This window comes from Triturus cristatus, chromosome 5_1 (genome assembly GCF_964204655.1).
Source record: "Triturus cristatus chromosome 5_1, aTriCri1.1, whole genome shotgun sequence".
NCBI lineage: Eukaryota > Metazoa > Chordata > Amphibia > Caudata > Salamandridae > Triturus > Triturus cristatus.
The window spans coordinates 241091087-241105890 of NC_140587.1; positions in this window are offsets into that span (position 1 = coordinate 241091087).

Below are 14804 nucleotides of genomic sequence, written 5' to 3' on the forward strand. Positions count from 1 at the left end.
GTTCAGGGCCTCACCTAGGAGATCACTTACCCCAGTAATTGACATCTACAAGGCCAAAGTAGTGTCATCAGCCTTGTATGGGGCAGAACTGTGGGGCCATTGCCGATTGGACGCCCTAGTGACAGCGGAGAGCAAGCAATTGAAATCCATTATCTCCATTCCACTGAGCACACCATCTGTACTAGTGTGGTTGGACACGGGCTGTAAAAACATCAAAGATCAGGCCCAGCTTCGCCCGCTCCTGCTATGGACACGAATCTGGAGGGGTGAAGAACTAAAATCCTATGCGGATGCTCTGGGGGAAATAATGAGTCTGGGGGGTTGGGCTAAGATAAGATGGTTAAGAGAAACTAAAAAGCTTCTGGAGAAGATCGGACTAGGAGACCATTGGTCATCACGTTCAGCCCCTCCAAAAGAAGTTGTCAAGGCGCTTTACTGGAAATGGACTGCGGAGCGTCTAATTACAAACTCTAACCACTGCAAGTCCACTGTCGCCTTTTTACAAATCAAAGACATTGTGGCTTTTGAACCCTACCTGGATCTGATCACCCTCCCCTTTGACCGAGCCCTTTATTTTAAATTTAGAGTTGGATCCCTCCCCCTAGGTGCTGTGGTATCGAATTGGACATCAGCGGCCCGTACTTCTCCCAACTGTGCATGTTGCCCGAGTAGGGTTGAGTCCATTGCGCATGTCCTTTTTGAATGTCCGGATTATGCAAGGCCTAGGAGTTTTTGGTTGAAACCTCTTTGTCGAAATATGGGCACACGTAGCCACCGAGTATCCTTGCGTATCCTAACCACGGACACTTCCCCCCCTATAGTGTGTGGAACAGCAAAATTTTTAAATCAGTTTTGGCTTATTCGTTGTAAGAGATTGTCAGTAGCTGTTTAATTCCTTTTTAGCTAATTTAGTAACGGGCATTTTATGTCCTTTTATCTTTTTAATGAATTTTATACTGGCTTCTTGTAGCAATGCTTCTTTTTGTACACTGTAATGACTGTATTTTATTGTGCTTATAAGATATCTTGCATATCGAATAAAAGCTTATGATGATGATGATGAGTCCAAATGCCACCTCTTCCTAGAATGCCAACCCATCACAGCCACCCAGATATCGCAATACAGAAACTGCTTGCCGTTTATAAAATCAATACCAACACAACCGCTACGTGGACTTTCCCCATCGCCAGCCTTCCAATTGTTTTTAAATGTCTTTATTAATGCTCCAAATAAACAAACAGTTCAGCAATGATAATCTGTTGAGCAGCACATCACAAGGGCAAACAGTAAACATACAATAGCATGGAGGACAAGACGTCATTAGGAACAAACATGGAAACCGTGTATCAGCGAAATCAATGAATACAGTTATAAGGCGAGTTAAATGAAAAACGCCTGAGAGTAAGTCCGTGGTTGTAGAGTAGGGGAATTGGGTTTCAATCTGTAGTCAAGCTCCAGGGTGCGGAAGTATTCGCGCAGTGGCTGCCAAATATCTCTGGGGCGGGATGAAGGGGGCTGAAGGCGGGCATAGTCCTTGATACCAGTGTCACGGTGTGCCATGCTCCCAAGCTAATCCGAGGAGGCGGGGGCTTCATTCCTGCCCCGGAGAAGTGAAATCTCACGCTGAGCTAGCAGGAAAGCCATTGAGGCGAAGCGGCGCAGAGAGCGAGGTATATCCCTGGTGTACCCTAAAAGGGCCATAAAGGGGTCAGGGGTAAGCATTATATCAGTCATAGTGGCAACATGTGTAAGGATAGAGGTCCCTGGGCAAGTCCATGTTAAGTGTGCACAATCTGCTCCAGGAGCAAAGCATTTAATAAAAAAGGCAGTTCTGGCGGGATCAAATTTAGATATTTCGGAGGGGGAGAGATGGATACGATATAGGAATTTGAAATGAAATAAATTATGCACGAGGTTGGTAGTGATACATTGAATCTGTGAGTAACAGTATTACAATATCTTGTCTGTGAGGGGACTCCCAATTCCTTCGACAAGATCCCTCGCACCTGCATGGTAGTTTTGAGTTTTAGGGCAATACACAAGTGGTACAGTCTCAATGCCATGAGGTCACCATCCGTATTAGTGACAACAAGCGTCAAGGGAGAAAATCCTCTGGGGGGCAATGGGTAAGAAAAGAATAGAGAATGGAGCGTCCGAAAAATAAACACCGCCAGCCTTTTAAATTCCCTCCACTTCCGCATATTTCTGGGGACAAGAATCCAGCTAGCACATGCGCACTGGCTCCATCAGCTGCATATGCTCCGGAACCCCCAGAAGTACTGCAGACACCAGGAGAGTCAAGAGTCGATCCTGCATCACAATCAATGCATCTCTTCACCTTTCCTAGCATCCCCCTCCATGCCAAGCAGGCAGGGAGACACACACCTACTTCTCCTTTTCAAGCCATCGGCCAGACAGAGAAAAGAGCAGGCAGAACGCTGGGTAAGTACTGCTTGTGCAGTCTCCAGCAAGGGGAAGAGGGGCAGTATGTACAACCAATTTATTTGCTCTTTTTTTCTGTAGGGCGAGATGGGGTCATCTCATTAGTGGTGAAGGGGAGGAGGACAAGGGGGACTTAAGGATAATGTGCTGCTGTAGGATCAGATATCAAAAATGCAAATATATGTTTTTGCCATTTCCTGTCAGGAGCACAGAGAAAGCGCTATGGCAGGCAGAGAGAGCGTGACAGAAATGTTGAGCACTGGCCTGCAGGAGCAGGTTATTGGCAGCGCATAGTCCACGTCACACAAGACCAGTCCCTGTCAGCAGAATCCCACAGAGGAATCGGGGAGGCGAGAGACTAGCCTTGAAATTGGTAGTCTCCCACCTGAATCAGGAGGGCTGTCATGTATGACATATGTGTATCCCATGGCCATCCACTTACTCTTATGTCTATTTGCAGAGAGCAGCATATGTGTATCGCATGGCCATATGTATGCACGGAAGACGCAAATCGTATGTGAGGGGATTTTAACCTGGAGATGAAATAGTGATGGTTATCTTTATTTTAGTTTTTTCTTTGGTGTTGCTGCTCACCTTTGACTTGGGGCGGTGCAAACACCAATTGGAATGATTAAGTGACAGCTATCAATAATCTTAAACACTTTCTGGCACATGCATCAACGTAGGCTTTTGCGATTCCTTAATTGCGATTATTAAGGAATCGCAATTAAGGAATTGCAAAAGCCTATGCATGCAGGAATCGCTAAGAAAATAGCGATTCCTACACATTTCTTAATTGCAACTCGCAAATTGCGGGTCGCAATTAAGGAATGCCGTCCCATTCATTCCTATGGGCCTCCAGGCCCATAGAAATGAACTGGAGATTGCATGAGCAATTTGTGAGTACCAGTAGGTACTCACAAATTGCTCATGCAATTTCAAGGGTATCAAAATGACACCCTATTGCACCCTTGAAATTGATCTGTGCACATATGTTGCACACACACATGCCCTAAGGGCATGTGTGTGCGCAACCTGAAACTATGAAAAATGCACAAAAAGTGCATTTTTCAAAGTTTTTGCATATTACCATGAAGTTCAACTTCATGGTATGGTTACTATACCTTTATAGAGCTTAGAAGCAGATGGGATTTGCACTTTTAAAACTGTATTTTTGGCCTTAGGAAGAAACTTCAAAATTTGGAAAGAGGAAGGCAATTTCTTTCAATAAACACAGGAGGTTTATTCAGGCCAGAACCCCATGACACCTTGAGGCCAGGCACCACATCTCCACCTGGTGAAGCCAGTTCGAGGGTAAACAAGAATGGAATTCCATGAAACACACATGAAAACCCATTGCACTGTAAACAGTCTCCTGCATGTAATTATTACACATGTCCTTTTCTCCATTAATGACACACAATTTACACAAAACACTCCACTATCATAACTAATACATGATGTTAGCAGTATTGGTGTCATTGGTGGTTTTTCAAATTGGTGGGCTTGTTTGTGTTATTTGGTGCAGTGTTGTCATAGGTGGTGTTATTGTCGTGCTGATATTGGTGGTGGTATTGCTGGTGGTTCTGATGGTGTCTGATGCTATTGGGGTTTGTGTGGGGGAGGTAATGTTCGGGGCAGTCTTGGTTGTAGTATTGGTGGCAATGGTGTTAGTGGTATTGATGATGGTGGTATTAGTATAATTTTGGTGATGCTCCAATTTCTATGATGTGAAGTCAGCACATACATTAATGCAATCAAACAAATCCGAAAAATATAGAGAAATACAGAGATGCTGAGTTGTACGGATCATGACATGGAAAATCATACTATTAAAGGTGGGTTCACCATATTGGAGTCGCGCTCGGAGGCACCTCCTTAGGTCCTTAGTTTTCCAGTGTCGAGAGCTTCTTAATTATGCCCGTTGGGACTGGCTTCTGATACCCTTCCAGCGTCTGAAGACAAGTTGCATGCCGGATGGCCCTTCCTTTATTTTAATATGATGTAATGTGGCCCACTTCGGATCCCCAGATTCTGGAGTCAGTCGCCCTGGCTGTGGCGCCACACCTCTTCCCTATGACATTGCTCCAAACTGATCCCACCTACCCCAGTCCTCTCTTCGTAAAAATAATGACCTGGAACATCGTGGGCTTGAGCGCTAAGAGGGGTGAGAATCAGTGGTTAGCAACAATAAGGTCTTGCCATGTGGTTGCACTACAGGAAACTTGGGATACATCTGATTAATTTATTTTGGATGGTTTTAGTCCTTTTTTAAAAACAGCTTCTCCCTCTATAGTAGGTCGCGCTAAGGGCGGCCTGCTAACCTTGACATTGCTTGCACCATTTGATAGCAGTGGAATTAACATTCAGTAAGCGGTCTACCTAGTTGGTGATTCATTTCTATAATTCCTTTTCTAGAACCAGTGACATTGAACACATTGCTGCCCTAGAGGGATTTTTAGAGCGCTGTGGGGCGGTAGAACGCCCATATTATGAGGTTATCATTCTGAGGAACCTTAATGCACACCTCTGTCAACATAGTTGCACTTTAGTTAAGGGACCATGGGATGCATTATCATCTTCAGCTCATTTTGAATATTCAGCACAAGGTCTTCGGATAGAGAGTATGCTTGCATCTAATAACCTGTACTACCTTGAAAAAATCGGAAAAGTAGATTCTGTACCAACACTTACTCGCAGGGGCTGTTTCTCTATCATTGATTTTATCTTGATAGCTGCCCCTTTGCTCCCGATGTGCTCAAATTATACTCTTGTTGGACTAGCTTTATGATCATAATCCAGTAATTATGGATTTGCGAAGAGCTCAGATCTTTCATGGTATGGAGGGAAGGAGCATAGCAAATGGGGAACTAAAGATAATAGACCAGGCATGTAGAATTAAATGGGAGAAGATAATACCAGATTTTTTTTCAGATAAGCTGTATGTAGAAGGTGCGGAAGACATCGAACTCTGTCTCGATAATTGTATTCAGGATAGTGTGGTTTTATATGCCCATAGCAACCTAGTTAAGCAGATAGCAGACAACTTAAAGGCCACAGGCAAAGCTGGAGCTATAAAGGGGGAACGTTGGTTTGACGCCATATGCACCAAATCACATAAATCCCTCATGTCCACACTGAAACAAAAACCCAGGGATGTGGGGAAGATTAAGGCTTGTACGAGAGCCCATAAATCAGCGCTGAAGCAAAGGAAAGATGTCATAAAGGATCAGGCATGGGAGGATTTAAGCCAGGCCAGTGTATTATTTAATAGCTTCAAATGTTGGGAAGTTATTAAAAGACCTTTCTTTGTAGACCAACACTCGTTGAGAGTGGACTGTACCATCGCGGCTGATAAATGGGTCCAACATTTTCAATAGATCTGTAGAGGGGTGGATACAGAAGCGACTGATACCCCCTGGGTTCCAAATGTAGACACGCAAACTGTGATCTTCAGGGCAGAAGAGCTTCAAAAAGCCATTATGGCCACAGCCAAGCGGAAAGCACGGGGTCCCGACGGGGTTCCGTTGGATCTTTATAAAGCTGAGCCTGTGAGGTGGCCCAAGAGCCATGAGTGGCCTGCCGCCCTCATGGCCTACTGCGGTTATCTCACCAATCTTTAAAACGAGAGCGAGGGACGATCCAGTCTGCTATCGCCTAGGCCTGGGCGAAAATTTCGTTCCGTTCGCGGAAATTGCGATAATTTGACATTTTCGCGTTCCGCGGAGAGCGCGAAAATGTCAAAAATTCCGGTTTCCGCAGCTTGGCAATAATTTGTTGCTTGCTCGCGCTGTAAAATAATACATTCTCGCTCGCGCGCAATCGCCTTACCTGAATCCCTGCGTTCGCCGACAAGTTTTCTTGATCCGGTCGCGTTCTCCATGAGATGTTGTATTGTTTTTAGCCATTTGCTCTATCTCGCGACAGTTCGCGCCCGCAGTGATGTCATGCGTCGCACGATCACGTCTGTCTTCTCACGATCATGCACCGCGAGACAACTCAAAACAAGATGGCCGCGCCCGCAAGCAACCACATGGGTAAGTTGGCGACCAGCAACCATGCAGAAAATCTCGCTAACATGCCGGAAAAAAACTTCCGCATCTTCGCGATATTTCCGCTTGTTTGCGATAATTTTAAACATTTTCGCGATAATTTGCGAAAGTTAATTTCGCAAATTCCGCCCACCCCAGTATCGCCCTACATGATTCGGCTGCAAAAATTATGGTTAAGGTGATTTTGGCCAGCCTTACATTATGGTTAGAAGATTCTTCTATTATTTCTGAACTGCAATACGGTTTCAGGAAAGGGAGAGAAACTTTGGACCAATGTAACAATTTGCTCTTGGTGATTGGTAAATATACAAATGTCAAAAAGGGAAATTTGCATGTGCCTTTTATGGAACTCACGTCTGCATTCGACCATGTCAATAGGTTCAAACTATTGCCTTTGCTACTAGAGGTGGGCATGGATGCCGATTTGGTTGCTTTCTTGCATTGGTCACCCTCAAATCTGAGAGCCTCTGTTAGATATAATAAAAATGGCTCACTCTCAGCATCCTGGTAAGACAGGGATGCATTTTAGCCCCAGTTTGGTTTACTCTATATATCAATAAACTTGGGAAGGTTCTGAGAGCTGGGTGTAAAGACATCCCCAGAGCAGGATCTAAACTTGTTCCAGCTCTGCTGTATGCAGATGATACAGTGTGACTTGCCAGAACGACTGTGGGGTTGCAAAGTCTTGTAAACATTTTCATAGATTTTATGGTCTCACTTGACCTTTCTATTAATTCCCCAAAGTCACATATAATGACGACAGGAAGAACAAAGCTCTCAAAATGTAGGCTTTTGTGTAGGGGAGGTGAATTGACTAAAGTTTCTACATTCCCATACTTAGGCGTCCTGTTTGATTGAAGGGGGTCTTGGGTGGCTCAGAGGGAATTAAAAAAAACACACTGGTCAGAGCAGCTGGAGCCACCGAGGACTTTGCCAGGAGACTGTGGGCTAAACCGTTACCCGCCCTATTGAAGGTTTATAATGAAAAATGTATACCCATGACTATTTTTGACAATTATGCAGGGGGCTACAAAGATGTTAGGGAATTGCAGGCTAATGAGAATTAACATCTCCGCAGACTCCTAGCATTACCCCTTTGTGCCCCATCCTTTATGGTACACAAAAAACTTGGGCAGTGTTATATTTCTGATACTATTGCTACTGCCCCAGTGATGCGTTGGTTGAAAATATTGTCTAATTCTACTCTCACACTCAACCATCTTATCCTAGAGGGCTGTATGAAACTTGATGGGGCCTTCATATCCCATGGCTCGGCTACATCTTAGAGCAGTTGAAGATCCTGGGCCGTCCCGAGTTGTTCACAAATCATAGGCCGATGCACCCCAATGAGCTCAGAGAAATAAAATCACTGGGGCATATTATCAAGAAACAGAGTTAAAATTATCGCCGCTTTAGTTGCAGAAAAATGCAGCTAAAGCGGCGATAATGGGCTTGATAATATGCTCTTGAGAAGCCCATGTTTTGGTGACAATATGGGCTTCTATTGGAATTCTCAAGTGCATATTATCAAGCCCATCATCGCCGCTTTAGCGGCAGTTTTCTGCCGCTAAAGCGGCGATAATTTTAACTCCATGCTTGATAATATGCCCCACTGTTCTTTGCAAGAAAGATGGTAGAAAGGGAAAACAGGGAACTCACCAAGCCTACTGTAAGGCAATATGTAATAGTGAGCCCAGGGACCCTAGGACCGCCATATTGGACGTACATCAAGAGCCAGTATCACCGCTCTCTTTTAACCAGGTTTAGGTTTAATCTTATTTACTGGGGTCTATCTGTCCCTAGGGGCTTTTCCAAGATGCGTGCCTTAATGCCTTGTTCTCGTGATAATTTTTCAGAACAAGACCCTTTACACTTTATCTTTTTCCGTGATTTTTATTGCAACTTACGGAAAAAATATATTCTTCCATTGTTATGGCATAGTAACTGTGCACAAGTGAAACCAGCCCTAATATATATTTGCAAAAGCTGTCCTCTCCTCTAATTTGTTTTGGAGTTGCCAGTTTTCTATCAGGTGCTTTAAGACAGCTCACAGCTTTAGTGTGCTACTTTCTGGTTCTTTCTTTCTGTCTTTCTTTTCAGAATTTTATATAGCGCAAACTTGACCCAAAGGTATTGGGTATCAGAGCGCTTTACATGAGCACCATTTGTGTTACACAAGAAGACATTCATTTTTGTTAGGCACTGGGAGATTAAGTGATTTGCCCAGACTCACAGGATGTTGTGCGTCGTTGCCAAAACTCGAACCCGGTTCCCCAGATTTGAGGGCGACCACCTGAGCCATTAGGCTACATCCTCTCCCACCTTGGATATTAACCTACTTCTCAAGTTTAATGGAGGAATCAACCTCATTCCCCTCAATAGCATACATTTGTCCACTGTAAACTCATTTTCATAGTGCACCAAGACTTGGACAGTGACATCAAATGACCAGACTGGACAACACTAATTCCTTCTTCTAAATATCTTCTGTCAAAACACCTAACTTTAGCTCACCTCAGACACCAACCAAAATAAACAATCCGCCGAAAGATTGTTAATACCAGGCAAGTGAACCACTGCAAAATCAAAGCCCCAAAACCCAACAATCCACCGTCTAATTCTTGACAAAATAAAATCCAGACCTTTCTTCTGGAAAATCTCCTTCAGTGGTTTCTGATCTGTCCATATCTTGAACCTCGAACCCGTATGAAATTCTGAAATTTATTCAACTCCCTAACGATTGACAGTGCCTCTCTTTCAACCACTGAATAGATCAATTCAGCTCCACATAGACACCTTGAGGCACAAGCAGTCAAACAATTCTTACCATTCCTTCCGTGCTTCAAAATTGCCCCAGGTCCTATGGAACTCACATTTGTGAAAACAATAGTTTCTGATCCTGGAATAAATGCTTATAAATTATGTGCATTCTTTTAAAACTCACAATCTGGGGCGTGGCTTGGGTGCACATGGAGTGAGACGTGTTCCAACAAGTCTCCGCTCTGGCGCCTCCTGTAACTGCTTATCTCCTGGTCACTGGGCCCGCCTTATCGACTGTGAAGCCTGGACGTCTGCTCGGGGGCTTAGTGGAGACGCCTGGTGATGGAGAGGCCGCTCGGGGGCTCCATATCGGCTGAGCTCCCCAGCCTGGAACGGCCCGTCCTGCTCCGGTCACCATTTGGGTGCCAGCAGCGGCAACACTTCAACAGATGCCTTGCAGCCTTTCCAGCTAATGCAGAGTGGAGGGGACGAGGGCGAAGTGGTCCTGAGCACCCCGACGTCACTCGATCTGCTTGGGGCCCCAAACTGAGTCCGGTGGTCCCTTGAGATCTCAGCGCCGTCGAAGAGGTGCGTCGGCCCCACTGCTACCTGGGGTGCCTGACTGTGCAGGTGATCGGCCCTCCCCCCTGTGTCCCGAGAGTGCAGCGGTTTAGACTGGAGCACCCTGAAGTTGGAGGTACCGGGACGTGGGGATCACTCCTGAGGGCGCGTCAGGTTTGGATGCACTCCATCTGGCATTCCAAAGCTGGGCCCACCATTTTGTCTCCCCCGGTGGCCTATGACTTTCTGGCCCCTATTTCGCCACTCGTTCTCCTTCCCCGAGGCCCTGGCTTTGAGGAGTACTCCAGGGGGGAACACACATTGCGGGACCCTACCACCACTGCCTGACTTGGCCCTTTCGCCCCCGAGCCCTGAGCTTTTGCATTTTCCCTCTGTGTGGCCCCTGGAAACCTTCCTCGACATAGTGGGAGGCTGCTCTGCGCCAGAGGATGCTGCGCTGCCTGAGGGGCCTCTAAAGGAATCCCTATGACTTTCCCTGCCCCCCGCTTTGTGCACCTCCCGTCCTGGCCTACTTGGGTGCCCCTAGGTCAGGGATCTCACTACCACTGCGGGTCTGTGGGGCCGACCTGTGAGGGACCTCTACTTGCTGGTGGGTGCGCTGGCCCCAAGCTGTTACTGGCTGCACACCCCTCTGTCGCTTGCACAAATGCGCCTGCCTCTGTCTCTCTGGCTCTTGACGACCCCACGCCCTTGGTCCATACCTTCCACCTGTGTGTCTAGAGGCACACCGCCTTGGCGCTGGGTGACCCTCCGCTCCTCTGCTGACTCACCGCTGTCCCTCCTGGGTCCTGCCATCAGTTGGAGTGCTCTGGTCTGCCCTGCACTGGGTACCTGACGTCTTTGACCTTCGCTGACATGCCTCCCAAACATAGAAACACCAAAGAGACTGATGCTGCAGCTTCCTGTGATAATCCGGTGGCCTCCTTGTGGTCCAAATCGCTCGCTCACACGCAGGGGGACCCCACTACCTCGTTGGCGTCCTCTCGGTCAGTCACCTCTGGGGTACCCATCACCCAGGTCTATATGTCATCCTTCTTACAGGAAATCAAGTCTGAAATTAGCTCCCTTCGCCAGGACTTAAAGGCGACCACGCACACCTCTACTGCTGCTATCCCTGGCTCCTGGACCCCCTGAGCATGCCTGCACTTTGCCTACGGCCCCTGGAGGGGCGGTGACGCCATAAGAGGCGCAACGCGGTCCCGTAGCGCGGAAGACCACGCACACCGCTACTGCTGCTGTCCCTGGTCCCTGGACCCCTGAGCATGCCTGCACTTTGCCTACGGCCGATGGAGGGGCGGTGACGCCATAAGAGGCGCAACGCGGTCCCACATCACGGGACACGCGTGGGGCATGCCCGGGCTTAGCCCGTGCCAAGACCAGGCCAAGACGGGCCCGTCTTAGCCCGTCATAGCCCGACAGAGGCTGGGCTGGGCTACTCCTTGAGAAAGACAAATCTTCTGAGGACCAGATTTTCCCCCATAAAATAAGTGGTGCAATATTTATCTTGTCTTTCACATATTCCAGGCCCACCTCAGAATCACAAAATGCTGTTGAAGAGCAGCTGGGGATCATTAATAATCTTTTTAAAAATATATTCTCTTATGGTGACGCCACAGGAGGCACAACGCGGTCCCGCAGTGCGGGAGGCGCAACGTGGTCCCGCAGTGCGGGAGTCTCAATGCGGTCCTGCAGCACGGGACGCATGCGGGGCGAGCCCGGGCTCGGCCCGGGTGAAGACCGGGCCAAGACGGGCCCGTCTTAGCCCGTCATAGCCCGACAGAGGCTGGGCAATGGAATTAACAACCACCCAGAAGGTACTGTGACATTTTATGGCGGCATTGTGGTATTGACTCTGCATACGTTATTCATATTGTTATATTGAGATAGTAGGGTTAACATACGATGAATATACCCAAATCTAGAAATGGGCATGGGGTAGTTGGGACATTGGACGCCTTCCTGCTGAGGGCTGAATCGGCTCTTATCCATGAAATTGAGCTGACAGAACGTAAGTTGTCCCTGGACCCACAACCTTTTCGACAATGTGTTGCCCCTGTTACCCCTGTTGCCCACGTCATCTCTGCTACATATCCCAATTCGGAATTGGGTCCCTCACGAACTGTCATGACAGTCACCGGGTTCTGAAATTATTGATGATCAGGTTGACATCGAACAAATTGACACTCCACTGAGACCGAGTATTGTTACAAGAGGTCAAGAAGCAAACGCAAAAGTTAACCATGGGTCCAGTAAAGCACCTCCTCCAAAAAAAGAAAGGGGCAAGCTCCGATCAAATCAAAAAAACAAAATAAAATGAGTTTTCCTTATTCTAAGCCTCCAGGTCCCAGGAGTAAACTCCTCGAGTCAAACCACAATCAAGGGGCTTCTCAAGCATTGGATGACGCAGTATTGCTGGAAGCCCCATCCACTCAAGAGATGGAAGACTCCTTTATAAAAAAAATGGATCTTATTATTTCAGCCCATTTAGACCCTATACTAAAAAGGTTAAGTGATATTGAGGATACGATAAGTAGTTTGGTAAAACCTGTGCTTAGTACCTCTGTACCTTCTGTAACTAGTGGGCAAGGTGTGGCCGGAGGTATTGTTAAAAGTGTTGATATACAGCATTCTGAACCGGCCCCTAGATCAGCTATTCACCGATCTCTCTCACTCAAGGATCGTAAATCACACCACAAACAACACTAATACTTCACGTCGGCCAGAAGGGTTGAGCCATAAGCAAGGCCCTGCAAATACACCAATAGATACCTCAAAAGATAAGCCTGGGACTAATCTAGTAGACGGTCCCCGAAATGTAGGAGTCATGGATGGACAGTTTCCTGAACAAAGACCCCTTAGCCCCACGCACCACAACTTACATTTACCCCCAGAGGCAACACCATATATAGTGGTATTGGCCAATGTTCCGACATTATCGCCTGAAGACACTGAGCATTGGTCAACACTAAAGAATAAATCGCTTCACTTTTTTAGCATTAGGACTGGTATTAATACCAGACATTTATTTTCTGAATTTAAAATGGCCCGTCGTATAGGATGGGTGGGAAAATCTAATAAATCATTTAGGGGAGATTGTGTCGTTCTGACTTTTGGATCCCCAGGATTAGTTAGGACCATACTAAATAGGATGGAGAACTGCTTTGAGGGTGTAAGGGGGGTGTCCGTCCTGCCCTTGGGGTTCTTCTATCAACCCCCAGGAGTTAGATGGAATACTGTAGAGGAGGGTGGATCAGCAGGGGCATCACAGTATCCCCCACCTACTCCTTGGCTCCATCGCAACCGTTATGAGGTATTGAGCGATTTTGCAGAAATAGATTGACTAACCCCAGTTCAGAACAATACAGTGGAAAGTGTTACACCGGTCAGCACTCCAGTGCCCGCCGTTAGGGAACTAGGCCGTACAGTAATTATACCTCCTATAAACTCCTATGATGACTGCCCACAGTATCTTCAAAATTTGAATAATGAGTTTGTAAGATCAATGGGGTTGGAAACAAAAGTTGATATGGTAAATCCAATTGTCAATGATAATGCTGAAGCAGCGTTTAGGTACCTGAATGTTAATGACATTGATTGCGGTCATAGAGTATCCAAGGCCCAAATCCCCAATAGACAGCCTTTCAGGCTTACATCATGGAATATTGCGGGTATTTCTCGAAAATTAACAGATGAGGCTTGGTTGCGATATGTGAAAACATTCGACATTATTTGTCTTCAGGAAACATGGAGACGGGTTGATGTCACTATGGATGGATATTACGCATTAAATACTCATGCAAATCCGTCAGCCGCAGGGCGATCCAAGGGAGGTTTAGTAACTTTCATTTTTCGTACATATGATTCAATAAAGATAGTGAATATAACAAATTCCCATTGGTACCAGTTTATTTTAATTTCTAATTTAACCGTTATTACAATTTTACTAATTAACTGGTACTATAATATTTTCGATGTAAATAACACCGAAGTTATTGACACACTAAAAGAAGAGATTGATAATGTTGCAGCAAAACTCCAGCCTTTGTGTATACTTTGGGTAGGGGATTTTAACTGTACCATTTGCCAATATAGTTCACATAGAGTATGTGGTATATCTGACATAGAAAACCAACCTGTGCAGCATTTTAAGCATTCACCGCAGGGCGATGCATTGAATACTATTATTTTGGTAAACCATCTCTGTATGCTGAATCCTCAGGATAATAATCTCTCCGTGCAGTTTCCAACCTACCAGGGAGGAGGTAGTGGGAGTGCAATTGATTTTATGCTAATCACCAGCAAATACACCTGGTTTATAGACAGCTTTGCCGTTTAACCACATCCCGTCGGTGACCATAATCCTCTTATTCTGGCTTTGTGTGTCACACACAGAAAGCCAGGGGGGATGAGCACCCTCTAAAGTATAATCGTAACCAAGGGGTGAGACTCAAATGAATTTATTAGATTCAAAGCTATTTGAGGAGGCCATTCTTAAATAAAATCAAAACAAATTTATGAGTTGCCTAAATCTTGATCCCCCTCCCCCCAGATATAGTCATACAGTCTTTTGGGCTAATTTGTGCAGATGTGGCAAAAAAATTAATAAAACCAAATAAGAAACGGGATCTACCTGAAACTAGGTGGTTTAATGCTGAGTGTTCCAGGGTGCAAAGAGAACTAAAGAAAGGCCTGCAAATGACCCCCCGGATTATGGCCCTGATAAAGATAGCGAGACAGACGTACAAAAAAGCTATTAACTGTAGGAAAAATGAACTGAAAAGAATTGTCTGGGAGGACTTAGAGAAAGCTAGCTCCCTTAAGGACTCTAAGAGGTTTTGGGAGATTATAAATCTTTAAGGATTATCCTTAAAGACTGTATAACTCTGGACAATGCAATGTCACTCCCCTGGCTTCGTTATGTTAGGGATACCTTTTATAAAATAGGTTTAGAAGAATATTATAATAAA